The sequence below is a fragment of the Lampetra fluviatilis genome, chromosome 45 (assembly GCF_964198595.1).
Source record: "Lampetra fluviatilis chromosome 45, kcLamFluv1.1, whole genome shotgun sequence".
NCBI classification, from domain to species: Eukaryota; Metazoa; Chordata; class Hyperoartia; order Petromyzontiformes; family Petromyzontidae; genus Lampetra; species Lampetra fluviatilis.
Genome location: NC_136319.1, coordinates 2263717 through 2290343, shown reverse-complemented (window position 1 = coordinate 2290343; position 26627 = coordinate 2263717). Strand labels below are relative to the sequence as shown.

At 51.6% G+C, this 26627-nt stretch overlaps 1 long non-coding RNA gene and 1 pseudogene across 1 annotated transcript in view; both read left to right on the top strand.

Moving 5' to 3' along the window:
* The window catches only part of LOC144947519 (uncharacterized), a 543474-nt gene that overhangs the window by 466443 nt on the left and 50404 nt on the right, over window positions 1-26627 (top strand). The gene's annotated exons all lie outside the window — the stretch shown is intronic.
* On the top strand, window positions 14721-21423 carry LOC144947513 (E3 ubiquitin-protein ligase TRIM11-like; annotated as a pseudogene).

Genomic DNA, 26627 nt, shown 5'->3' with positions numbered 1-26627 from the left:
TCATGTGACTTGGACTCGAGTCAGACTCGAGTCATGAATTTGATGACTTGCGACTCGACTTGGACTTGCATAACAATGACTTTGTCCCACCTCTGCTGAATGGTAAGAAAATATAAATAGAGGCAGCTATTTGGGTAGCGTGTCCAATTTTACGTGTTTTTTAAAGTGTTCATGGTTAAAACTTATAAAATGGCTGCCTTCACGTTGAGCGTTTGGCGCGAGCCGAATTGGTTCTGCATCTTGGTCGAGATGACCGCAGTGGCTAAATTCAGAGAGAAGAAGCGTTTTTGTTTGATTTATTCGTAATTAGTACGGTATTATTTGCCTCATGAATATGATGAGATATGAAGATGTATTTATTATTACACCTAAATATTGTTTAATTTCCGTATTACAGCAGATTTGAATAGGAAATGTCGGCTAACATATATTTGAGGAGTGTTGGATTGTGGCATGTGGGATGATGCAAACTAAAATCTATTTATATTTTACTATGCAAGCCTCAATGAGATAAGTCTCTCTTTTTCACATGTGACCTGGTTATCACAAATGACAGCTCAACGGAGTGGCTTGTCACGTGGATATTTATAGAAGCAGGCAAATCCTCTGAATGCAAATTGATTCTAAATGCGGAGGGAAAAAACGGAGGACCCAGAGAAAAACTACATGACAACGGGGAGAGAGACATGATAACTTAAAATATACAGCATGCATAAGGGTTGGGATCGAACCCACAAACTTTTGTGTAGCAGGCGAGCTAGTTAACATCTTGCCAACAATGCAGTGACTCTTGACCACTAGATACGAGGATTCCTGAGAAGTAATTTGGTTGCTTTTGTTTAGAGTGCACATTTTAAATGATAACTTACGCTTAAACTATTTACACTGTAGCTGTTCAAGAGATAAGATGCTCAACTTTGCAGAGCCTTGTGCCAGTGTTTGCTGATTCATTCCACATTGAGTTGGCCTCCAAAGATAGCAGGTACCTTAAGCTTTAAGTTGGCTGTCAGTCCTCAACGTAAAACAAGCCTCCTGTATAAGTTGTAGATTCATTATTATCATTTGATGATACTACGTTGGCAGTTGTGCACAAGATAACAAACTGAACACGTTGCTCAAAATCAGCCAGATAATAGAAAACACAAAACTGCTGACGTTTCAGGCAATGGCTCTTCTTGAGAACATATACCAAATAAATTTAAGAAGAATGGCAATTGCTATAAACGTCAAGTAGTGTGTGTATAAATGGATTTCCCTTAATGGTGGTGTTATTGATGAATATGTTGAGTTGTTTTGAAAAACAATGAAGATGAATACAATTTGTAAAGTGCAGTGTATCGGCAGTAGAACACGCGCACAGACTAAAGAGGCTTCATATTCTTTGGTTCTTTCAGTAAAATCACGTAGATAGAAAAAATTGAATAAAAACATATCATAATAAAAATAAAGTGAATACAAATAATAAAAATTAAACAAAAATAATCAAAACAAAAACGACTTATGTTGACTCTAGCAATGGTTATTAAGCTGGGTGAGTTTACTGGCAGTCTATAATGTAGACTGAAGCCTGGTTCTTAACCTCGGTGAGTTTACTGGCATATTATAATTTAGACTGGAGCCTGGTTCTTAACCTGAGTGAGCGTACTGCAAGTCTATAATGTAGACTGTAACCTGGTTCTTAGCCTGAGTTAGTGTAATGGCAGTCTATAGTTTAGATACAAATTATAAAATAAAAAATTGTAAAAATCGTTTTATCACAAGCAGTCACCATCAGGAAAAGTGGGTGAGCCGCGAAAGGCAAACTGTTTATAAAGGTTTAAAATGGGCGTAGCCCAAGTGTCAGCAGCGTGGGCGGGGCAGCTTATGTTAATGTGAGTGATGGTAGTAGTGGGTCACGACGTCGATGGTTGTGGGTATCCACCAATTAAAGGGCTGCCAGGTAATCATTGCACCTCGCTTTACACACTCACACTGTTGACGGTGGAGGTTGCTGCTAGAGGTGATAATAGTAGTGGGTAATGATGGTACTGGTGGTGGGCTTCCACGAATTAAAGGACTGCCAGGTCTAAAATGGAAACATTACAGACAGTTATGACTTGAACTGGTTCATAACGTTCTTCCAGTGATTGCTGAGTTTGTACCCATCGTCTCGGTTGAAATTGTGTCTATGTCTGTATAAATGTGTAATAAAAGACTTGACCACGATGTCTGGCTCAGTGTCCTTTATTTGGTTCGTACTATATTTACCACACGGCTGTCTCCTATTTGTTCAGTCCCCACAGTGCTGGCTCCGATGTCGCTCCAGTCACCACCAGCAGCCCCGCTGCTGTTCCTTGTCGCTCCCGTAGCACCACAGCAGCCCCGCTGCTGTTATTCTCACACAGCCCCCCTGGCTGTACTTGCTGCAGCTCCTCTCTCTCTCGGTCACTCCGCAGCTCTGACAGCCTCGTGCTGTCTCCCTCTTCGTCGCTCCTGCAACTCCTGGCAGCCACACCGCTGCCTCTAACACACAGCCTTACTGGCTGTACTCTCTGCAGCTTCACACCACCCAGTAGCTCCCTACTGTCCCCGGGGTTGGCTCCCGATGGCCGACGGTGCCCCCCTCCTCTCGTTCGCCCGCGTGGCCTCACCCTTTTCCATTCACAACCCGACCCACTTTTCCTTCCGGTTTACCCACTTAAGGACCCGAACCTTCCTCCCACATCACATGACTCCACCCCCCCGTGACGTCACATCCGGAAGGTCGCTTACGCCCGCATTACACCACCCTCCCCCATAGAGAAAAACCCCAGCCGACCTCGGCTGAACAATACCAAACCGTAATGCGGCGAACCGACCTTCCCCCCTAAAGGACACTAAGCATGCAATATAACAGCAAGAACAACAACACAAGTAACATCAACGAACGTACGAGAAGCATGCAATAAATACAGCGGTAAGAACAAGAACAATAACACAACATACAATCAACGAAACGTAAGCGATTTAGAACGTGTGCGGGTCGCCGGCCCGTCCCGGACGGTCGGCGGCCCACTCGCAGAACGGGAACGCGATGGAACTCGAGGAATGACAGGGGGTAATTCTCCTGTTGCGGTTGGAAGTCCACCAACGTCCCGTGTCCCTGAAGAATTAGCCCTGGCCGTGTCCCGCGAATGTGCCTGCAGCGGGGTCGGAAGGGCTGCAGGGCTCGAAGGTCCCGCAGACCTGGCAGGCGCCCTCCGAGCAGGGCCCCTCGTCCCTCGCGGTGTCATGGCCGGCCTGTCTGGAACAGGTACGACAGGCGCTCTAGCAAGATCAATGGACGCAGGCAGGGGAGAGTCAGCAGCAACAGACCCCGGCAAGGCAACATTGGGAGATGACGCATCATGTAGGGGAGCAACATATGGTTTCAACCGCGACGTATGAACAAACCAGCGACGAGATCCAATCTGAACGCGTGCCGACTGTGGGTTGGGAACCTCAATGAGGCGTACGGGACCATGCCAAGGCTTGTGCAATTTAGGAGAGGTTCCCGGCCGTACCTGCGGACAATGGAGCCAGGCCAGGTCCCCAACCTTCCAGGGGCACTCCCCCTCGGACCGTCGAGCATACCGCTCGTTCCGGGCCTGGGCTTTGGCCGTAGCCACGCGGGCATTCTCCAGCGCCTCCGTGACCCGTCGAACCGTGTCCTGAATGTATTCAGGGAGTGGTTTACGAGGTCCCTTCACCCCAGTTCCCAATTGCACATCCACCGGCGGCACGTTTTCCCGACCATACATAAGGTAAAACGGCGAATACACTGTAGCCGCATGAGGCGTCATCCTGTACGCCGAAAGCACTCCGGGGATGTGCAGATCCCAATCTGATTGTTGTTCACTCACAGTATGGCAAAGCATGGCAGACAATGTCCTGTTCAGCCGTTCAACCATACTATCCGTCTGCGGATGGTATGGGGATGTCCGTACTTTCTTAGTCCCAAGGCCCGCGCACACTTCCGCCAATAATTTAGAAGATAAATTTTGGCCCTGGTCCGTGAGGAGTCTCTCAGGCGCCCCCTTGTCCGTAATGTACCCAAACAAAAAGGCGTCGGTAATGGCCGCGGCCGATTGATCGGGCAACGGCCAGGCCATCGGCCAACGGGAGAGGTACTCAACCCCTACCAGCAAATATTTATTACCCCTCGCCGATGGTGGGAAGGGTCCCAATATGTCCAGTGCCACCAATTCATTGACTCGAGACACCTGAATCGACTGGAGAGGCGGCACGTAAGGATGTTTAGGCGGCTTACGTCGGGCGCACTCAGGGCACGCGCGCACGTGCCCTACGACATCTGTCGCCATGCCGTGCCAAAAATAATGACGTTGCAACGTCAACAAGGTCTTCTGCACCCCTAAATGTAAGAGTGTGTCACCATGGAGAGTTCTAATCAACTCGAATCGCAAGGACGTTGGTACCACCAGACGCCAGCGTTCCTGGAACCCCTCCCGCCACATAAGCAGACCATCTCGGAGAGCGGTTTGCGGCCCCACAGCCGTACTCGGACTTCCATTGTCCCTCGTAGACCGCTTCCGCAAGGACAACAACGACTCATCCATCATCTGTTCCCGAATCCAAACAGACCGCGGCAGATTCAAAACCCCGTCAGTCGGTCCCGGTTCCATCGGAGTATCCGACTTCTCGACGGCCAAAGTAAGCGGCTGAGGGGGGTTAAGAATCGGCGAACACCTGTGCGTCCCCGACGCACATTTACAAGGGGCGCGCCGCGGTAATCTGGAAAGTGCGTCAGCGTTCGCATGGCGCACTCCCTTCCGATGTTGAATTTGGAAGGAAAATTCCTGCAGCGTGTCCAACCAACGTGCCAACTGTCCGGATGGCTGGTCCATTTTAAGTGCATATTGCAAGGCCGCATGATCCGTACGCACAATAAAAGAACGACCGTAGAGATACGGTCGAAATTGCCGTAGGAAAAAAACAACCGCCAAAAGTTCTCTGCGAGTGACACAGTAGCGGGTTTCCGCAGGAGACAAGACTCGGCTACCATACGCCACGACGCGCTCTACACCCCCTTTAGACTGTGATAATACCGCCCCAATACCTGTGTCACTCGCGTCCGTATCAAGAATGAACGGGTGATCAAATTCGGGATAGTCCAATGTTGGGGCCGTAGCCAATAGATCACGCAGACTCCGAAAGGCCGCCTCTTCCGGCTGTCCCCAACCAAACTTCCGTCCTTTACCCGTAAGGAGATGCAAGGGCCTCGCAATCGTCGCAAAACCCGGCACAAATCTTCGGTAATACGAGGCAAATCCCAAAAACCGCCGAACATCCCCCACGGTGGCCGGAGTCGGCCAATCCCGGACGCACGCCGTCTTTTCCGGATCCGTGGACACCCCCTCAGCACTCACAATGTGCCCCAAATAACGGACGGACCGTTGCAGTAGGTGGCATTTCTTTGGTTTGAATTTCAAATTCGCAGAGCGCATACTCGTGAACACTGTCTCCAGCCGCGTTAAATGTTCCTCAAATATGCGGTTGAAGACAATAATATCGTCCAAATATATAAGACACGTCTCCCACTGCAACCCCGTCAAAACGAGCTCCATCAATCTTTGAAATGTAGCAGGGGCCGCATTCAATCCCATCGGAAGGCAGTTGAATTGAAATAACCCCTGCGGCGTACGGAATGCGGTTTTCTCCCGTGAGGACTCGTCAAGGGGAAGCTGCCAAAATCCCGAAGAGAGGTCCAGTGTGGAAAAGAACTTAGCCCCCGACAATGCGTCAAGGGAGTCGTCCATACGCGGCAGGGGGTACGCATCTGCCACCGATATCTTATTCAATTTTCGGAAATCAACACAAAATCGCAATTTGCCATCCTTTTTCTTGACCAAGACCACAGGAGCGCCCCATGGGCTGTTAGATGGCGATATAATGTCCGCAGCCAACATGTCTTCCACTGCCCCCCGAACGTGTTCTCGCTCCGCAGGACTCATCCGATGCGAATTTAATCGAATAGGGGCAGCGTCGCCCGTATCAATGTGATGGTAAAGCAACGATGTGCGGCCCAAATCCAAATCATCGGAGCTGAACACATCCGAATACGTCAACAACAATTTACGCAGCGCACCACGTTGCTCCATGGACAGGGAAGAATTTTCGTCACATAAGTCAGCAATCCAACGATTATCCGAACCCCTTGGCTCGGAAACACCAGCAACCACTCCCCGGCTATGCGGACAATCGTGCGTCGCAAACGCCGTAGTGGCATGTGCCACAACCGTACCGGCCGGAACACGGACGTTTTCCACCCCCGCATTGAGCACCTGTAAAAACAGTAATTGATCCGGCCGGACGATGGTCTGTGCACCAACTAACGCCAACCCGGTTGTTATCGTGGCGGACGGTGACAACAAGACCCCTACTGCTCCTAGCCGATCAGGCAGGGGCTTCCGATACCGCAAGGGTATAAGCATCTGTGAACCAGGTGGGATGTCCACAGATGCAACGGACAGCGCCTGCACTTGTACGGCCGAGGCAGGTCGCCCCCAGGGCGACGGCAGAAACGAGATTTGACGGCCCCCTGGCAATTCAATACAATTCTCATTGATTTTGATCAAAATGGGCATCTTAGCCAAAAAATCGGTGCCTAATAAGCAAGGAACCGCCAAAGATCTTGATATTAATGTAATAATTCTCCGGAGACGGATTCGGAATCAGTCCTCTTTATTTTCACTTGACGGTACACTTGCTCCCACACGCTCCGTTGCTGGCAGACAGCGTAGCGTCAGCGGACTCCCACCAGCTCTCACCGCGCACGTGGCACCCGGAGCCCCGTACGCGCGTGGCTCTCGCCCCCGTTCAGTTCCCAGACTCCCCCTCGATCCTTCCTCTCTCTCCCTCTTAATCCCTTCGTCACGTGGTCCTCCCAGCCAATCCTCCATGGACAATCTCGACCGTTCTCGATGGTTCCCTGTCAATCCCGGGACCACGCCTCTTACCCGGGTCCCCATTGGCTGGGGTCCCAATTGGCTGGGCCAATCACTCCTGCTGACATGCCGTGATCACGCCGGCCCCACACTCCCTATCTCAACCCTTATTGGCTACAAGCAGGACCGGCAAGCCAATCCCCCACGTGAACCCACGATAGCTGTTATTACATTAACACAACGCCCGAAGCCGACACATCCCCAATAGATATCTTAGCATCCACCTGGCCCACGATACCCATGCTACCCCCATTCGCAGCGACGCACGACCCATAAACCGGACGCACAGCCCCCGGCGGGATGCCCAACAGATGGAAAATGACATCCGATATAATAGTCGCAGACGCTCCGGAGTCGACCAAAATGCGCACGTCCACCCCTTGTATAGACCCCGGTACAGTGGACGAACCCGTAGCGGCCGCAACGACTCTCCGTGCCAATTTGCGCCACTGCGTCACCGACCGACAAGGCCCCGTCGATGGCCTTTCTTTAACAACAACATTAGGATCGCGCAACGAAGGTGGTGGGTGAGGTGCAAAGCCTTGCCGGGTGTCTGGTGCGTGCCGACATGCCTGTTTCGGAGGTTCTTTGGTCGGCTTGTCCGGTACTGAGGCCTCCTGCTGCGGCGGACCCGGGAAGCGGGCCCAGCAGTCCTTGGCGTAGTGGCCCCTACGCCCGCAGCGGAAGCAGTCGACATCGTTGCGCCGAAGCGCAGGCCTTGCATCCCGACGGCTCCGTTCCGGTAGCGTAGTGCGCGGCCCCGGCCCGCCGCGTCCCGACCATGGAGCGGAGGCGGCCGTCAGCTCCTGAGGGCCCCGCTCATCCGGCACGTAGACCGCCTTCGTAGGGTCCCACCCCAGTGCGCCCCCCTCTTTGACGGGCCCCCCCATCCACGCCGCCACTTGCTTCCAGCGACGGAGATTAAACTGCGCATCCAGACACTTTGCTGCCGCCCGGGAAGTGAGCTTCTCATGCCCACACACAGGCATGGGGATCCCCAGATCCCGAGACAGCTCCAGCATTTTACCTAATATGAGAGGCTCGAGCAGGTCCTGTGGCGTCTCAGGATATGCTGCCATGGCCAGCTCCAGCACCGCACCCCTGAACGCCACGGGCGATTCCTCGGGTGCTCATTGTCGTTGAGCGAATCGCCGATGCGCGTCGTCAGGTGGCTCATAAGCGTCGGCCATTTCTTCAAAAACTCCACGTAAAGTCTTCTACTTATCGGTCGTTATAGAACGGAAAAATCGAACAGATTCGTCGTCCAGTAGAGTCGGCAACACTTCCAAGGCCTCAGCATCGGTCCATCTTGCTGAACGAACCGCCGCCAAGAATCGGCAGGCGAAAGCGCTCCAATCGCCCCCGATGGAGAATTCCTTAACTGTGGTAAGGTGGCGACTCCGACTCCTCTTCACGCCGTCTTCCAATGATGGTTGTTCTGGAGGCAAATTCAAAATGGCGTCGGCCCGCGGCGTGGCCAAGATGGCGGTTTGGCGCCGCGGAGCGCGCAAGATGGCGGCTTCTTGCCGCGTGGCCAATGGCGGCGGCAGGGCAGGCAACGTGGCGGCCCGTGGAGCACCTTCCGCTCCCTCCGTCGTCCTTGGCGTGACGAGATGACATAGTTGCGCCAGGACGTCCTTGAGTGCCTCCAGTTGTTCCGCCATCTGTTGCCATCTTCGATCAGCGTCCGATGATGTTGATGGACCCGCCATCGCGCCGACATCTTCCACTCCCGTCCGCGTGCTCGCTTCAGCAGGGCTCTCCTCCACCACCCCAGCAGGATCCATGGTTGGAGGGAAATCGTCGTCGTCGGACGAAGAAGCCGATGCTGGCGCCAGAGTAATTTTCTTCCTTACTTGCTTCGACATGCCGTTTCACTTCTGGCACCAGTGTAATAAAAGACTTGACCACGATGTCTGGCTCAGTGTCCTTTATTTGGTTCGTACTATATTTCCCACACGGCTGTCTCCTATTTGTTCAGTCCCCACAGTGCTGGCTCCGATGTCGCTCCAGTCACCACCAGCAGCCCCGCTGCTGTTCCTTGTCGCTCCCGTAGCACCACAGCAGCCCCGCTGCTGTTATTCTCACACAGCCCCCCTGGCTGTACTTGCTGCAGCTCCTCTCTCTCTCGGTCACTCCGCAGCTCTGACAGCCTCGTGCTGTCTCCCTCTTCGTCGCTCCTGCAACTCCTGGCAGCCACACCGCTGCCTCTAACACACAGCCTTACTGGCTGTACTCTCTGCAGCTTCACACCACCCAGTAGCTCCCTACTGTCCCCGGGGTTGGCTCCCGATGGCCGACGGTGCCCCCCTCCTCTCGTTCGCCCGCGTGGCCTCACCCTTTTCCATTCACAACCCGACCCACTTTTCCTTCCGGTTTACCCACTTAAGGACCCGAACCTTCCTCCCACATCACATGACTCCACCCCCCCGTGACGTCACATCCAGAAGGTCGCTTAAGCCCGCATTACAAATGGATGGCTTCATGAACTAATCTTTGTTGATAGCCAGTGGGTTTGCAAAGTACCTTCGTCTTAAAAACCAGGCTCCAGTCTGCATTATAGACTGGCAGTATGCTCACTCAGATTAAGAACCAGGCACCAGTCTACATAAGTGTTTTTTCCTTTTAATTATTTTTATTTACTTTTAAATTTTTATTTTTCTACGTGACTTTACCGAAAGAACTAATGAATATGAATTCCTGCAGTCACGAATGATTTCAGTAAAAAATTTAAGAGGCGACTTCACCACCATCTTGATCAGCATCATTCACTGGAGCCCACCTGAGTGGAAGCCTTTTGAGGGGGTCTGGGGTTTGGTGGATCACGAATATTTGTGAAACTCAAAAATAGCTGTAAAGTAGCCAGATGTTGTACATTAAGCGGGTTCGTTAAACCGCCTTTGTGGCCCTATATGTGCCTTGCCTCTGTATGTCTGTCAGTTATTTTTCGGTTGCTAGGCTGGACACTGTTGTGGATAGAACAGAGTAGAGCAGAACAATCCAATGTTTTACTGCAATATGTACCTCTGTCTATAGATCCTACGTCTACCACCAACCGGTATTGGCCAGTATGACCAAATAACCCCCACGAACCGCATGACCAGTGGATAATTTTATTTTTTTATTCTGAATAACTGCGTGCGTTGAAATGGGTGGCTCGTAGATGAATAGCTCCGTCCATAGCAGAAATACCCAACTTTACCGATCTCTTTTAACATCTTACCCCGTTTTACTCCACCTTTGGCTAAAGCCTTTGGTTTTTTTAATCATTCATTAACTTCACAGCCAACCACGGTCTTCTTTGCCCTCCAACAACTTCATGTACTGGAACTGCATAGCACGGGCTGTGGCAATGCGTGTCTGAAATCCAGCACTGGATTCCATTGGGAGGGATCCCCTGAAATCCAGGTGGATCACTCCCTTCCCCCTGGTCACCGAGGTCATCATACCCTGGCTTGCCAGCAGATGGCAGTACAGCAAGTGGATCAATCTCCACCTCCTGCATCGCATGAGATGTGTCTGCGGACTCGGGTTCCCTCCCGCATGTACAATCACTCATTACTGGAGTTAGACAAACATCGCCATTTAGATCGAGGCGAGCTACAAATTTCGAACTCAACATGGAAAGCGTGTGTGCATTCATGCTTTTGCATACACAGACATACAAAGACACGTACCAGTGCATATACTTACAAAGACAATGATCCCCCATGTAATCTCCATAGACAGGTCAGGCCAGTGTTGTAAGCAAGCACCTTTTAAGGCTATGGGGGATGAGGCTCACGCAATGCCAGGCCACGTTTATCTCCCTAGTGTGGATGTTTACACATCGCATTCGGCACTCGTTTCAGAGATAATCAACACTGATGTTAGAGCACAATGCCACCCACGCACCCTCCAACTCATACTACAGTCAGACAAGACTAAGACAAAGGTCCCCTTATAGCAGTAACAGACTGTTCGGGCAGTGGTATTGGCGAGTACCTATGATGACCGGAACAACACACCAGGGGTTGGTTGGCTAGCACCACGCCCGTCGGCCTTTGTCTCCCCAATGTTAATGTTTACACACCACAACAGATCGTCATTTGAGGCTAAGTTGACCAGGAGGAGGTCTAGGGCCGGTTCATTAAAGAGCTACATAGCTCGGTGGACTTTACCTGGTACAATAGAAATAATTTGCTTTATGGATTTATGATGGCACGTGTTGACGGCTGATTGTAAAGATGGATCACAAAGGGGCAGCCTCGGAATGAATCGCATCCAAAAGACATCCAAGGAGATGGAGCGATGAAATCAGTTCGTGTAGAGCTGCTCGGTGTATTATTACAATGCACGTTTGTGAGAGTTGGCCGCAGATTAAATAGGTCTACATCCAGCAGCAGATTAAGCATATCCGATGATGAATTTAAACTAAGAGCATACACTGTTATCTTTAATTTATGAAGAGTCTACATACATGAAATGCCTCAATTGTGGCATGATGCCTCAATCTCTCTATTTAAACGTGGTGACAGAACTGATGTGAAAAATGTCACACGTTAGACTCGTATTGCATGCGCGTTTATATATTCTTGGATGATAAAAAATGAATAACTAAATGCCAACCAACCAGTTGAAATGTTGTATATAGTTAACTGGTTCGCAGTGGGTGTCTATTACGTTTACTGTACGGAAATACATGGAAGGCTTCGCAATTTGGACTGAATTAGGCTGAGTTGTACGTGAGGGTAATAAGTAAAATACATTTGGCGATGAAGGGGAAAACTGCAAAGTAAAATATTACACAAGACTGTAAAGGTTCGTCATTTATTGTTTATGTAAAACACCGATGAACTCAACGAACTTCCCCCATTTTTGTTTGATCATGGAGGAACTTTGCCTCTTTTTACCCATAGTAATTGTTAGGTGGCGATATCCCGTACAGCAAAGTTTTACCTATCGTGGAGGTTACGTTTAAAAAAGAAATATTCCGACTGCAAATCTGCGAGAGGCAAATTGAACAACAATGGGAACACTCGGGTTTGGTTCATGGTTCGTCATACGACACCCCTCTCACTTCCTTTCATGGGATAAACCCAGACATTAAACATTAAGTATTTTGAATGTAAACTTTGATTAATATTTTCTCGTTTTTAACATATATTGTATAATAAATGTATAAAATGAACGAAAAAGAAAGAATGATTTGAAGCTTTCGTGACGCAGGAATCCATACTCTTTGCTTCTTTCGGTAAAGCCACGTAGGTATAAATTAAAATAAATTCGTCTTGGCCCACAACCTGTACAAGGTACAGTTAAAAATAGTGAGTGAGTGTCAAGTTCATGTCTCTTCTTATTTCTGAACAACACCTCAAGTTCCACAACGAAGTTGTACAACGGCAGGTTTGGTCCACAGTTGTAGCTCGCTCGCTGCCCTGCTGTTCGCCGCTCCTTCGCACCGTTGTCTGTGCATCGTGCTCGGGGCTCCCGAGCCGGCACGCTTGTGGTCAGCCGCTAGCTGCTCTTATCATCAGAGTATCAGTCACTTAGTCAACGTAACTTTTTCCAGCCTATAGCTTGGACACATTTCATGCACATTCGATAATTGTGGAAACTCAAATCTCCACTTAACTTCTCACATGTCTTAGCTGATCACAGTATTATATGAAAATGCATTCGCACCCCTCTTAGCTTCTCACAACTCTTAGCTTAGTACAGTATAACTTCTCAAGGTCCTTGACTCTGCAAGTGACGCAAACCACTAGGAAAATCGTGGAATGAAACTTTCAGCGATACTCAGAGTCTGTCAACGCAGAACTCAACACTTAGCAACACTTAGCATTTGCCTCTGCAAGCCTCGCCACGTATGGGTGACTTCGAGGACCATACCCCGGAGTTTGCCTCTGCAAAACTGACTTGTATGATTTTGTTATATAGGGACTCTTCCCTAAAACACATCAAAAACCCAAATGTCCTCCTATCACGTCCCTTGCATTGATCTGGTCAGCCGAGTTAACCCTTTTTCTGGATGTCTGGACATACTGACACCTGATGTCATAACCCTTATAAAACTCCCCTCCCTCCCTCCAGAGGTCATCACAAGATTGTGTGAGCACAGATGTTCTTAATTGTGTGTGTGAGTGTGTGTGATTGTGTGAGTGTGTGAGTGAGTGTAAGTGTGTGTATTTGAGTGAAACTGGATGCGTAGCGGGGTGTAGGCTGCTCAGCACCCGAGGGGTGCTGTGCTGTCACCTAAGCGGTTCTCCCGGGACGCTGCGAGGATTTGTTGGCTGCAAAACCCGCGACGGATCACGCTGCCTGCCTGGCCTGGAGCAACTGCGCCTCACTGAGGACTGAGCCGTCACTGCTGCTGCTGCACCGAGAAATGAGCCGTGGACATCGTGGGAACCCCCTTCACTCGCATTAGTGACCTTGTAGAATGAAGCTTTCAAACTCAGTGTCGCGTTTTTATCCGTTAGTCGGAAACGCAGACGAGTCCAGGCCATGTTCAGTGCAATTCAGGTTCGGTGTTCCCACGAGTCCGACTGGGGTAGAGTCCAAGGCAGGTAGAGTCCAAGGCATTCGTTATCTGATGTGAACAACCCGCAGAGCCCAGGAGAGCGTCTCCGGGTTTAAGTAAGCATTTAGAGTACAGTATTTAGAGTATTTGAGTACAGTATTTAGAGTATTTGGCTGCTATACATTTCCAAAATGATGAGCCACTTTGTTGAGCTATCATTTGTGATGGGCAGGTCGCTTTAGGAAAATAAGCGAATAGCTCAGTGGGGCATTACACCTGGTAAAATAAAAAAAAATTTGTTTAGTTTTATTTGTATTCTTTTTATCATAATATTGGTGAACGCTGATGGGCATTTGTGTTGCTGCGTGTGCGTGGATATTGAGTAGCCGTGAATGTGAATGTGAAACAACAACGCAGGTGAAGTAAGCGGTGTGAATGGTCGGCACGGGGATCTGCAGTCTCAGACAAGGTGAGAATGAGAGACGGTTACATCTCCAGCAGTGGGTGATGGAGGCAGGTAGAGTTGGTGATAGATTCACACTGCTGGCAAAAAGGCTCAAGATTCCAAGATGGGTAACGGGAGTCTGTGACAAATTCCATCTCGGATGCCACAATGGCATTCAAGCAACTCGTCACGTTGGGGTAATGCGACTCAGATGGAGGTACAGGACATCATGAGATATCTCCAACTCTACCAACTATTTTTTTTATTTTATCAGTCAAGACTCACTGAGCTGTGTAGCCCGTTTGCAGAAGCGACCTGGCCACAAATGATAGCTTATCACGTAGAAATATATTGCAGCCAACTACTCTAAACACGTGATGTTGATTGTAAATGTGGAGGGAAAAACCAGAGAGAGAGAAAGAGGCAAACTTTAAATATAAAGCAGGCGTCAGGGTCGGGATCAAACCCACCAACTCTTGTATACCAACTTGCTGTAGAAGGATGAGTTTATCTCTCGACACTCATCTCAATAATGAGCGACCACAGTTGAGCCTCGCTGAGTTATATTAACAATAGCACTCATATCTGTAAGTGTCAAGGTGTGTCCAGTAGCCGTGTTCACCTTAAGGCTGCTGTTTGTGCACCTAGGGGCACGTGTTCCCATTCCAGGGAGTATCTCGTGATGTCAGTGACGACAATGAAAACATTTTAAAGTATTTTACTTCCTTCTTCACCGTCGCTATAAGAGAGAGGTCCTGGTCCAGCGTCTCTTTGAGCCACATAGCGGACGATCCCATCGACGCCTTGGGTCATGGCGAGTGCGACTCCCAGTGAGAGTGTGGATAGTGAGCTTTGCTGCTCCATTTGCCTGGACACGTTCGTCTGCCCCTCCACGCTGAGCTGCGGACACTCGTTCTGCCTGCGGTGCCTGGAAGCCGCCTGGGAGACGGCGAGCAGCTTCAGCTGCCCGCAGTGCCGAGCGAACTTCCCTGTGCGACCCCAGCTGAAAAGGGACGTGGCCCTTGCCAACCTGGCGGAGGAGTTCAGAGTTGGAGATGGGATGGCCACGGCCGTTGTTTGTGACATCTGCGGTGATGGCCACACTCCTGCAGTGAAGACCTGCCTGAGATGCGAGATGTCCTACTGTTTTTCCCACTACAAGCCTCACGTGGCGAATCCCAGATTGAGAGACCACGCTGTGGTGGATCCCACTGCGAGCTTGGATGAGCGAAGTTGCCCTCAGCACAGCGAGGAGCTGAAATTCTACTGCAGAGTAGACAGCAGCCTGGTCTGCTCATCTTGCACAATCGCAGGTGAACACATAGGACACAAGGTCCTGACGCTGAAGGACGAGCACGAGACACGGAAGGTGAGGCCTTCAGAGTGAGACACCGTAACACAATCTGACCAATTCTGTTACTCGGTTACACAACATCTGATGAAATAAACTGTATTGTGTTCATGCTCTCCCTTTTGAATCTCTGTCTCTCTGCCATTTGAGGAAAGATCATCAGGATGTATTGAATCCTAGGCTTTCATTAAACATAATTGCCGTATATGATTTGGGTCTTTCGGTAAAGTCACGTAGATAGGTTCAAACAAAATAACAAAAGAACAAGAAACTACGACGTTTCGATCGCAACACAAGTGGACGTATAAAGTAAGTGGACAGAGATTTGAGACCGATATCACAGCCACCTGAGAAACATTTCTATTAGATTTATCTTATAAACTAGACAGTTGTGGTCACATGGGCCCATGGGTCCGAGTCGGTACAGACACCAAGCAGCACGGCTCCCACAACGAGGCATCAGCTTGCCCACTCCCCGCGCCCACCGTCTCAGTCACCGTACAAAGGCAGATGAAGGCCTTCTCTGTTGAGGGGTCGGTGTGGAGGGAAGGGCAGTGTTGAGGGATGGCTCAGGGGGCTGGAGTCTCCCCCAGGTGACGTCTCGTCTCTCACTACAGACACACGTTGGGGAGGAGACGCGAGTGGTGGAGGAGAAGAGGAAGGAGGCGGAGGAGTTCGTGAAGCGGATGGAGGCTGCTCGCAAGAAGGCGCAGGTACCAGGTCTGGCTCTTTGACCCTCGTGACCTCCACCCAGTGTGGAAGTCGTGGAGATCAAAATGTATTCGAGCGAATTTCGTGCAGCCTCATAACTTTGACGCCTCTTACTTTAACTATATAATTCACTTTTAAACTCAACATTAACTATGAGGGGGTTGCGCGTTAACCGAATTCGATAGCCACATTGGCGAGTCTGCCATGAGGTTGGGTTTCTCGGCATTGCGTCTTCCACTCTTGTGGCAAAAAAAATGTAGAGAGTGCCACGGATTGTCGGTGTGGAACTGTGGTGCATATCATGCGCGTCACCTTAGTTTATTTTAACTACAATTTTTTTTTTTTTTATTTTACCAGGTAAGGTCCCACTGAGCTATGTAGATGTTTTCAGAAGCTATCATGGCTTTCACAAACGATAGCATCTCAATAAAGTGGCTGACATGATGATCACGAAAAAATATATAGCAGCAGACCCATAGAGATGCATAGAGACCCATAGAGATAAAGAGGGACAAATAGTGATATAGGGACACAGATAGATACATAGAGACCCATAGATATACATAGGGATACATAATGATATATGGAGACCCATAGCGATACATAGGGACACATAGAGATACATAGAGACCCATAAACTAAACTATTTTCATTTTGCCAGGTAAGGCCCCACTGAGCCATGGAGCTCTTTTCCAGAAGGAACCTGAATATCACAAATGATAGCTCATTGAAATGGCTACTCCAAATACAGTACTCTAAATGCTTGCTTGACCCCGGATACACTCTTGCGGGTTGTTCACAGCAGATAACGAATGCCTTGAACTCTAAATCAGAGTCGGACTTGTGGGAAAACCAGACCTGGATTACGCCGAATCAGATGTGGAGAGAAAAGCCGGAGGTCTCGGACAAAAATCCACGCAGGCATCAGGGTCGTTCTCGAAGCCACGACCCCCTGTACACCAGGCGAGGTAGTTCACATCTCGCCACATCTCGTCGGACCCCCGAGGGGGCCCCCACCGTACTCCGAGTGACGAGTCTCAACATCCACGACCCCAGCAACCTCTAGGGGAAAAACAAGAAGAGAGCAGCACCCCTCTTGCCTCCTTGGCATGGATCGGACTCAGTCCCATGGGTGTCTCGTCACTGGGGCATGATTCACCACTAGGGAATATTATTTTATTATTTTGCCAGGTAAGGCCCACTGAGCTGTGTAGCTCTTTTTCAAAAACGACCTGGCACTCACAAATGATAGATCAACCAAATGACTGACATCATCATCATCATCACGTAAAAATGTATATCAGCAGCCAAATAATCTAAACGCCTTTAGATACATAGGGACCCATAGAGACCCATAGTGATAAATAAGGACATATAGATATACAGGGAGACCCATAGATATACAGAGAGACCTCTAGAGACCAATGGAGACCCATATATAAAAATAGGGACACAGAGATACATAGAGACCCAGAGACTTTTCTTTACTTTTTTGCAGGTAAGACCCCACTGAGCTATGTAGTTCTTTTTCAAAAGCAACCTAGCTATTACAAATGATAGCTCAACAAACTGGCTGATTTTAAGTTGGAAATTTATAGTAGCCAAATAATCTAAACGCACTTCGTTGATCCTAAATGTGGAGGCAAAAACCGGAGGACCCAGAGAAAAATCCATGCAACGACAGAGAGAACAGCAAACTACAAATATACAGGCATCAGGGTCGGGATCGAAACCACGACCTGCTGCATACCAGGCGAGGGAGTCAACATATCCTAGCCACCACGGCGCCCACACGCACACACGGAGTGGCTCATGGCTCAGGGAGTCAACCGTGGTCCCCGCGTCTCTGCAGGAATAGGTGGCCGGGATCAGGGGTCGCATCACGGGCAAGTTCGCCCGCCTAAAGAAGGCTTTGGACGAGGACGAGAGGGAGGCTCTACGTTGCTTGGCCGTGAAGGAGCGAGAGCTGCTTTCCAGGATCGAGGAGGACATCGCTCGTCACAAGCAGGAGATCGGCGAGCTCCAGGCGGCGGCCGCTCGCCTGCGCACTCTGCTGCACGAGAGGGACTCGCTCGCCTTCCTGCAGGTGGGGAGCGACTCTGTGGAGACGCCGTTTTGGTGTCTAGAACAACAGAGCGGGCAGTGGCAGGGGGGCTCGTGGTCCAAGGGTAGAGACTTCACTCATGATCTCTCTCTTCCACAGGGGCACCTGGAGGAGACGCGCAGGTACAGATCCTTAACGTTTCACGGTTAAACACTCACAACACAGGAATTGTGTGTTAGACACACGGGCTGTGTTTGTTAGACACATGGGCTCTGTGTGTTATACACAAGGTGTATGTATGTGTCTGCGAGACACTGCCTGTGTGTGACGCTGCCTGTGTGTGAGACACGGGGCTGTGTGTGATACACGGGCTGTGTGAGAAACTGGCTTTGTGTGAGACACGGGCTGTGTGAGCGGTAGTGTAGCGGCTAGCGCGCTGTGACGTGAACCCGGCGACCGGGGTTCGATTCCTGCTCACGGCCACCTCCTGTGACGATTATCTGAACCGGTCCTGGGCCTCCCCTATGGAGACTCAGCCTCAAATGAGACCAGGTGCGGTGTGTAAACATCGCCAATGTGGAGACAAAGGCGGTCGGGCGTGGTGCTGGCCACCCATCCCCTCGTGTGCCATTCCAGCTTTCATAGGTGCTCGCTAACAGCACTTGCCCCTACAGTCTGTTAAGGCTATATGGGGTATATTTGTCTTTATCTTTGTGTGAGACACTGCTTCTGTGTGACACGGGTTGTGTGTGAGACACTGGCTGTGTGTGAGACACGGGCAGTGTGTGAGACACTGACTGTGTGTGAGAAACGGGCTGTGTGTGAGACACGGGGTATGTGTGAGACACGGGCTGTGTGTGAGACACAGGCTGTGTGTGAGATACGGGCTGTGTGTGAGACACGAGCTGCGTGTAAGATACTGGCTCATTCAGACACGGGCTGTGTGAGACACTGGATGTGTTTGAGACACGGGCTGTGTGTCAGACACGGGCTGTGTGAGACACTGGTTGTGTGTGAGACACTGGCTGTGTGTGAGACACTGGTTGTGTGTCAGACACGGGCTGTTTGTGAGGCACGGGTTGTGTGTGAGACACTGGCTGTGTGTGAGATACTGGTTGTGTGTGAGACACGGGCTGTGTGTGAGAAACTGGTTGTGTGTGAGACACTGGTTGTGTGTGAGACACGGGCTGTGTGTGAGAAATTGGTTGTGTGTGAGACACTAGCTGTGTGTGAGACACTGGCTGTGTGTGAGACACGGGCTGTATGAGACACTGGCTGTGTGTGAGACACGGGCTGTGTGTGAGACACTGGTTGTGTGTGAGACACTGGTTGTGTGTTAGACACTGGTTGTGTGTGAGACACGGGCTGTTTGAGACAAGGGCTGTGTGTGAGACACGTGCTGCGTGTGCTACGGATGCTGAGTGTTCTAATGCTGTGGTTGAATGAGGCTGCGTGTGATGCTGTTGGTGGTTTTCCCAGGAGAGAGATCCCAAAGGAATCTGCAGCCCCACCTCCCACTTCACTGGACGCCACCACGATCCGCTCCCTTGAAAGGGCTATGCGCAGACTCCTGCCTCTCGTCTGTGAGTTCCTCAGTCTTGCACCCGCGTGTCCCGCTGTGTTGCACCAGTTAAGGAACCCACTGAACCATGTCGCTCTTTTTTCGGACGCAACCTGACTATCACACATGACAGCTCTTCGAAGTGGCTCATCACGTGGATATATATAACATCAGACAAATCCTCTGAATGCAAATTGATTCTAAATGTGGAGAGAAAACGCGAGGAACCAGAGGAAAATCCACGCCACCACGAGGAAAGAGAAGTGGGCTCGACCTGGTGAAATGAAATTAGTTTAACAGTTTTAATATTCTACTAAACCCTCCTGCTGAGTACTCGGGCAAGTGCTGTTAGCGAGCAGCAGCACCTATGAAGGCCTGCACGGCACACGAGGGGGTGGGTGGTCAGCGCCACGCCCGGCCGCCTTTGTCTCCCTCGTGCCAAATTTTTACACATCACACCAGCAGAGGGCAGTGCAGCGTGAAGCATTGTTGTACTACACATCTACGCTTCCACGTTCACGATCTCCACCATCGCCAACGACCACCGACGAGAGCGGTGAAGTATGGTCAAATAACCCATCCCCCCCCCCCCCCCAGGACGCGCACGGCGCGGCGAGGCACTCGTCCAGCAGCGGAGTGACACACTATGTTTGTGCGTGGATGTGAGAGTGTGCGAGGCTGTGATACACAATGTCTGTGTGTGAATGTGAGAGTGTGTGAGGCTGTGCCACACAATGTTTGTGTGTGGATGTGAGGCTGTGGTGGCTGTGGTACAGGCGTCGTGTTTGTAGAGAGATGCTGTGAGAGTGGCGTTCACATCGTGGTTCTGGCATCATCACCACTCTTCGCTACCACTGGACACACACACCCATGGTCATGTTAGTGTGGCACTATTATTATATGATTATTATTCACGATTAATAAACAGTATGTGTACATAGATACTAGCGAATAATTGTATGTGTGCACAGATACTAACGAATATTAGTATGTGTACACTAATACTAACGAATACTAGTATCTGTACACCCATACTAAGGAATATTAGTGTGTATACTAATACAAACGAATAATAGTCCTGTATGCATTTGTCATATGCGTGATAATCAAAGTGTTACGTATCAACGCATCACGTGGTGCGGTATGACCACAACAACACAACAGACAACACAACACCAGCGTGTGTGTGTGTACACGCCACGTGTGTCCGTGTGTACACGCTATGGGCAATGCTCATGCCCCTGCTGCGCACGCGTCGCCGTGACAGCTGTGCGAGCATCGTCGCTGTCCTCACCACAGATGGACGCTCGCCGACTCTGGACACAAACTCAGCCCACGACCGCCTCCAGATTTCCTCAGATCTCAAGACGGTGACGCGGAGCGATGTCCCCCAGGGTCACCCCCATCAGCCACACCGCTTTGATGTATATCCACAAGCCCTGTGCTTTGAGAGCTTCTCGTCGGGTCAGCACTACTGGGAAGTGGACGTGAGGAGTGCGAGGCTGTGTTGGGTTGGAGTCGCGTACGGGACGATCCCGCGGAGAGGGTTTGGTGCTGAGTGCCGCCTGGGAGGGAGTAACGTCTCCTGGTGTATACAGAAACATGGCGACAGCTTCTCAGTGTGGCATGGCGGGGTAAAGACCTCACTGCCGGTGCTGGAGCCTCCGCGGAGAGTCGGGGTCCATCTGGACTGGGACGCGGGGCTGCTGTCATTTTACAGTGCTGACTCCATGGCGCCGTTGCACTCGTTTCACCAAACCTTCGCTCATCCCCTACATCCTGGGATGCTGGTGTGGGGTGATGATGGTGACTCAGTGAGGATTGTGGATCTGAGTGGTGCGTCCTGATGAGAGGTGAACGTGAACAGCGCAGAGGGCAGACGCCACGACGCACGGCGCTCGCGACCCTCGTCACCGTCAAGCGCAGTGCCACGCCCGTGACTGGCTGGTGGCTGTCGGTGGCTAGGGGCTGCGTCGTTCTCCATCACAACAGGGAGGCCTGAGCGTAAACAAACCTCACAAACTTTATGGGGGGGAGGGGGGGTGATAAAATAAGTACCGCTCTGTGTGTGTGTGAAGCCCACGTGGATGTATTCACCCTGCCAGAGGAGTGTGACTGTAGTGTAGGAGTGCAGTGATTAGCAATGGTGATCTGGGATGTGTTTATACACTGGTGGTGTGGGAGCGATCCAACAACAATAATAATATTAATTTTAAAAGGTATAAATGTATGCGCATTACAATGGCATTGTAACGCTTGTATCGTCGATTCTACTGTAAAAATACAGAACACAAACAACAATATAGTTGTGTACAGCGCCATTCGTGCTCGTTGCATCCCGCAACGCTGTTCATTAATTAAACACGAGGACCAAATCCTCTACACAGCCACTGCCAAGCAAATTAAATCTACAAATTAATAAACAAATAAAGAGATGGCGCCAAACACAAAAGGCGCCAACAATGTTCGAGCTGTTCAAGTTATCTGCTGCGTCATGGGGACATCACCACGCACGCTCCCCCAACGCGGTGACGTCACCCCCCCACGCCCGCTCCTCGCCACTGCACCATCTGTGAACACAAAGAGCTTCACAGCTTATCGGATTCCTCCTGCACTACAACAGATTCTGATATTCTGGATTCCCGCCCCTGGGGGAGTCCCGCTTTGGCGACAAGAAAAACAGAGGCACTGAGGGTCAACCTGCAGTCTCGGTGTGACCCAGCACTGTGAGGGGGAGGGGGTTGGCGGATCACGAACTGACACTGCTGGGAACTCGCCGCGGGGGCGAGTCGTCGAGGTGCCACGTGGCCCTGGTGCTCACCAGGAGGAGGCGGTAGAGCAGCTACAACAACCACCATCACAACCACCACCACAACAACTACCAAAACAACCACAACCACAACAACCACCACAACAACCACCACAACAACCACCACATCCACCTACACACAACCACCACAACCACAACCACCACACCAACCACCACAGCCACTACAACTACCACACCAACCAGCACAACCACCACAACGACCACCACAAGAACCACCAATAACCACAACTACTACCACAACAACCACCACAACCAACACAACAATCACCACCACAACAACCACCACAACCACCACCGCAACAAAAACCACAACTACAACCACCAGCACAACCACCACCACAACAACTACCAAAACTACCACAACCACCATCACAACCACCAAAACCACAACTACCACCATAACAACCACCACGACAACGACCACAAAAACCACCACTACAACAACCACCACAACCACCACAACAACCACCAAAACAACCACAACCACCACAACAACCACAATAACAACCACCACCACAACAAGCACCACCACACCAACCACCACAGCCACAACAACCGCCACAACAACCACCACAACAACCACCACAACAACCACCACAACGACCACAACAACGACCACAACAACCACCACCACCAAAACCACAACAACCACCACAACCATAAAAACCACCACTACAACAACCACCACAACCACCACAACAACCACCAAAACAACCACAACCACCATAATAACCTCAATAACAACCACCACCACAACAACCACCACCACACCAACCACCACAGCTACAACAACCGCCACAACAACCACCACAACAACCACCACAACGACCACAACAACGACCACAACAACCACCACTACAACAACCACCACCAAAACCACAACAACCACCACAACCACAAAAACCACCACAACAACCACCACCAAAAACCACCACAACAACCACCTCCACAACAATCACACAACCACCAAAACAACCACAACAACCACAATAACCACCACAACCACCACCACACCAACCACCACAGCCACCACAACCACCACAACCACCACCGCAACAATAACCACAACCACCACGACAACCACCGTAACAACCACCACAACAACCACCACAACGACCACAACAACCACCACTACAACAACCACAACCAGCTCAACAACCACCACCACAACCACAACAACTACCACAACCACAAAAACCACCACAACAACCACCACCACAACCACCACCACAACAACCACTAAAACCACCACCACCACAACAACCACCACCACAACCACCACAACCACCACCACAACAACCACCACAACTACCTCCACAACAATCACACAACCACCACAACAACCACAACAACCATCACACCAACCACCACAACAACCATCACAACCACCAACACAACCACCGCAATCACCTCCACCACAACCACCGCAACCACCTGAGAGCGTTAATAAGCAATGGAGCGTGTGTTGGGTCCGCTGGTCCCCGAAGTCCCTCCCTGCTCCCTGCCTATGGCAGGGGCTCCGCCGTTCGCCGACCCCTCGCTACTCTGCGAGCAGCTGCTGCCGTCGCTGGGCTTATCGCCCGATGGCTCCCCTCCCAGGTCGATCCCTCAGCGAGCTCGTGTGAGAGGCATAGCTCGTCGCACGCTCTCGTTCACCTGCAAACGCTGCGTTGTCTCTCCACGAATCACGCGCTATTAAACGGGGGTCAGGGGTCGGAGGGCGAATGACACTGCCCTCAAACTGCGCGAGTCCCTGCGGCGATAGACGGAGCGGGGACCTGCGGACGCACCGACCCCTTCCCCCACACTCCGAGCGCACACACCTGCACACACGTGACACCCACTAGTGCGCCGCTCTACGCAGCGCTCCCACGTGACGAGCCGCTGTGCACACAGCACCACACGCGTTCCCACTTCTCCGCGAGATCACACGGAGACACGGTCAGCTATTAATAATTTATTGTCTGCTACCTGCGAATTGATGTTAAATCAGTGAGTCGACGAGGCTGGCCTATTCCACTACCCCCGTACCTATTTCCTATTTATCGGCTATGATCCTACTTCCCCTCCTTACTTACTGTTAGGTGCCCACGGCGGTTCGTTGATGCCGTACTCGCAGCATACCTCGATGCGTCCCACGGACGTTCGGGTCGCTGGACTGGAGAGCGTCCTGTCGCCTGGCGCTGGAGTGAGAGCGCGATTTTCCCTTTGCGCCCCCTTTTTATCTTCCCTACATCGAAGGGATGCGGCTCTCAGTCTTTCCTTAACAATGGGCTCGCGTCCGCTAGCACGCGCACGGCGGTTCCGGGCGCCTTTGATATGCTAATCAATGTGTGGCGTGCGCGGCATAAATTCTAATTAATCCCTTTCTCACGCAGGCCTTTATTATTGCAGATTATGCAGCGGCGTCCATCACAAAGGCTCGCCGTGGGAATTTGTGCACGGGCTCCTTGCGGGCCTCCCCTCTCCCGATCTATTCATACTTTCAGCTTAATCCTTTATCTTCCCTAACAATGGTGCCTGCGCGCTCAAGCGTAATTATCCTAACCATCCGCGACTCTGCGCAAGAGCCCCTGCGGTCCTGCTAATCATGCCGTCCCGTCCCTCCCCTGCCTGCCCCGTCGATACGTGGGGGGTGTGTGTGGGGGATGCGCTTCAACCGCGGTGGCCGAATGCCCCTCGCCACGACCATACCATCTTAAGGCCGGTCGCAGCGCCGCGGTGCAACGTAGCGTCGGGGGAGGTCGTCCAATTCCCTGATCGCCGGAAACCGTGAGAGTTAATCCCGATAAGGGTTTCTCGGATAAAAACCAGTCGATCAGGTGAGCTCCGCTTCCAGCTCTATGGGGGGGGGGGGGGGGGCATGCGTGCGGGTGTGTTCATGTGAGGTGAGGTGAGGGGGACGAGGGGTTGGCTCCGTCGCTTGGTGGTGGCGAGGTCGGGGATGGGGCGCCTGCCGAACGGCTTCGTGGCGGCGGCATCACATAGCCCCCCGAGGTGCCAGTCCCCGTCCCGGGTTGACTGGAGCACCTTGCTTGGGCCGCGCCCACGAGGAAACATTGCGGGGTGAGGGGGATCCATCCGGACCTTGTGGCTGGTCTCGGGGCGGGTGGTTCCGTCCTCTGTAGCTCCTGCGGCGGCCTCCTCCTCTACTCCAGCGGCTCTCCCCGTCCTCCGGCACCTGTGGGCTGGGGCACAAACTCAGCAGCGGAAGGGTTTAGGGGCCGTCTCGGGGGCCCGGCGGGGCCCATGTAGTGTGCGAGGCCCCCCAACACGAGGGGTGCGGGTACTCCGGGATTTCGGAGCCTTCGGGTGACGGGGTTCTCTCTCGCCGGGGCCGCTTTCCACGGTTTTAAGCGAAGGACGTTGACCACCGTCTCTCGACTCCTCTCCCCGCCATAAGTTAGTACCGTCCAGGGGCAGATCTACCGCACCATGGTCCAGGGTCCCCGCCAGTAGGTCGTCAGTTTCCCCACCTGCCCGGCCCCGACGCGAGGGGTGTGTAGCCACACCTTAGCGCCTGTCAGCAATAAGGGGGGTTCCATGCGGGGTCGGGTGCCCTGTTCCTGCCGCCGATGCGCGGCTTCCCCTTGCGGGTATGCTCGGCCTCGGGCTTCTCGCAGGGTCTCCAACAGGTGTTCCACGGGGCGGCTTCCCTCCTCCGGCTGGGGGGAAGGAACGCCGAATAGCAGATCTGCGGGTAAACGAGACTCACGGCCGAACATCATTAAAAACGGGGTTTGTCCTGTCGACGTGTGTACGGTGGTGGCATAGGCGAAATGGGCATAGGGGAGGTGTTCGTCCCAATCCCGTTGATTTGCGGCCGCCATACGTTTGAGTTTCCCCGCTAGGGTCTGATTCATGCACTCTACCATACCGTTCGCTTGGGGGTGGTACACTGTGGTTCGGTCATTCTGGATTCCGAATTCTCGGCACAGTGCCTGGAACAGCTCGGCTTCGAACTCGCTACCCTGGTCGGTGAGGACTCGTTCTGGGATCCCGTGCTTAAGTACGTAATGCTCCACGAATGCCCGGGCCACCACCAAGGCCGTTTTGTCAGGGATGGCCACTGCCACGGGGTAGTGGGTGAAATATTCTACTGCGACTAGGATATATCGGTTGTCTCGATGGGATCGCGGGAATGGCCCCTGTAGGTCGATTCCGACCAGCTGATTCATGCGGCTGACGCGGAACGGCCTTAGGGGTACCTGGTATCGTGCC